The 2,391-nt window shown below is 48.6% G+C and overlaps 1 protein-coding gene across 2 annotated transcripts in view; it reads left to right on the top strand.

The window, feature by feature from the left end:
• The first annotated feature begins 938 nt into the window (after positions 1-938).
• Positions 939-2,391, top strand: part of STX17 (syntaxin 17) — an 80,048-nt gene continuing 78,595 nt past the window's right edge. For both annotated transcript variants that reach the window (XM_010847033.1, XM_010847034.1), the window contains exon 1: positions 939-1,025. The gene's annotated coding sequence lies outside the window, so the exon portion shown is untranslated. The remainder of the gene's footprint in view (positions 1,026-2,391) is intronic.

The raw sequence follows: 2,391 nt of genomic DNA, 5'->3' as shown, positions 1-2,391 counted from the left end.
CAGTTGAAGTTCCAACTCTGTCACTAACTGGCTGAACTGGAGTGAGTCACTGGAAACTCTTTGTTGAGCCTCAGTCTCATTATCTATAAAACTGGAACAAGGACTTTGGCATTAAGGGCCTAACTTATTTGGGAGGAAACACACGACTAGTCTGAATTTCAGTTTCTGTCTCTTTTACATTTAAACTTGTGCCCTGTCCACCTCAGAGGGTTTGGGGCTTGGGGGGTTGGGGGAAGAGCGACAGGGAGAAGGTACAACCTCTCTGAGCTTCAGTTTCTGTATGTGTAAGGAGGTAACTTTCATGCATTGGGGAAGGAAATGGCAACCCACTCCAGTGTTCTTGCATGGAGAATCCAGGGACAGGGGAAGCCTGGTGGGCTGCCGTCTAAGGGGTCGCACAGAGTCGGACACGACTGAAGCGACTTAGCAGCAGCAGCAGCAAAGAGGTAACAACATCCGGCCAGCCCACCAGTAAAATTCCTAGAAGAGCAGCAAATGCGACCGAAAAAGATTGCAAAATGTAAAAGGCTATACATATGTGACTTGTCTCACACTTAAAACACAACAAACAGACTTAAAAAGCAATTGTGCGTCTCCTTCCTCCTAGCTCCAGTGTTACTGCCCCACAACTAATAAAGACCAGCTTGTAAGACAGCCCAGAGCGGTGACCGCGTTTGTGTGTGTGTGTGTATTTGGAGTGCCGGCCACACCCCGCAAAACAGGACAAGGGCGGGAGGGGGCGTGGCGGAGCACCGTCCGCCTATCGCGACGCCCCGCCCCCGTGGCCCCTGCGCCTGCGCCCTGCAAACCTACCAGCCTCCAGCGCCCCGGCGGGAGGTAAGAGGCTCGCGAGAGGCCGTCTCGGGGGTGTCAGGCCGTGAACGAAGTGGTGGGCAGGGTGCCAGCACCGGGCGCGGGAGGGACACCCCACAGGAAGCAGGGCATCAGGTCGGAAGTGCGAGCGCTGTGGGGTCTCTACTCGACTTCTAGAAGTGGCGTTTTCGGTTGTGGAGGCGCTGTTCGAAGTGGGTATAAGGAGGCGGCCGACCGGGCGAGCTTGACGGCCTCCCGGGTCTCGGGGTGGAAAAGTTTCCGTCTTCTGCCCTGCCCGTTGACGCACTGTGGGTCCCAGATCGTCAGAGTAGCCGGAGTCTTGGTCCAGAGGCTGGCCCGTTCCTGGGCGGGAGTAGGGGAGACGGTGTTTGGTTTCTGTGGCCCAGGTGCGCGGTGGATGACACTGAGAGGGACGGTACGAGGCTCGAGGGAAGTAAGGGGAGGTCCTGGGGCGCGAGGTGGGAGCTAGCCCCCTGTCAGCCAGACCGGCGAGAGGGCGGTGGATCGCAGAAAGCCCCACATCTAAGCTCCCGCTTTTTAAAATTCGGAATCACAGGCTCAGAAAACAGATCATATGGGAGGTAGGTCCAAGGGCCTTGACTTCTCTTTCCAAAGTCAGTACCCTTTCCCCCAGTCAGAAACACTAGGCGACGTGCTGGGCAAATGTGGGAAGGTGTTCATCACTTTTTTTGGAAGGGGGCATTGCCTGCAATTTTGGACTTTTCCTGAGAAATGGGGCTTTTCGCTTATAAATAACCTTAAGTAATTTGGTTAATATCCCAGTACTTTTTCCTTATTAAATAGTATGATACTCAGCTGGTGATAGTTGTAAGCACTCAAGGTTAAGTTTGTAAAGCACCTGGCACCCTCAGGTCACCTCCGCCGCAAGTGTTAAGTGCCGTGAATACGATTGCAGTTCTTTGACTTCTCAATGTTTGTCTTATGTGAAACAGTTCACATATTATTTTAAAAGCCTTTTTACTTTGAAATAATTTTACAATTACAGAAAAGTTACAAAAGTATCTGAATTGTCTACAGTTTCCTTTAATGTTAACATCTCATGTAACTATAATACAGTTAGTTACCAAAAGGAAGAAATTAATTTCGGTACAACACTGTTAACTAAATCACCAACTTTCTTCAGACTTCATCACTTTTTATATTAACGGCCTTTTTCTGTTTCAGGATCCAATCTAAGATCCTACGTTGCATTTAGTTGGCATGCCTCCTTAGTCGTCTACAATCTGTGACAACTTTGAAGTCTTTTCCTGTCTTTCATGACCATTGCACTTTTGAAGAGTCCTGGTCAGTTACTTGTAGCGTGTTCTTCAGTTGGGCTTTGTCTAATGTTTTCTCAGAATGAGATTAAGGTTGTATATTTTTGTTAATACCACAGAAATGTATTTGCCCTTCTCAATAGTTAATCATAAGGGAGTGCATGAAATGACACTATTGTTGATCACTTGGTTAACGTGGTATCTGTTGGGATTCTCTACTGTAAAATAACTATTTTCCCCTTTGTATTTAGTTAGTATCTTGGGGTACAACTTCTAAACC

Source organism: Bison bison, unplaced genomic scaffold, assembly GCF_000754665.1.
Source record: "Bison bison bison isolate TAMUID 2011002044 unplaced genomic scaffold, Bison_UMD1.0 scf7180017864243, whole genome shotgun sequence".
In the NCBI taxonomy this organism is placed as follows: domain Eukaryota; kingdom Metazoa; phylum Chordata; class Mammalia; order Artiodactyla; family Bovidae; genus Bison; species Bison bison.
The sequence above is the reverse complement of the archived record's forward strand: the minus strand, read 5'-3'. Positions and strand labels throughout refer to the sequence as shown.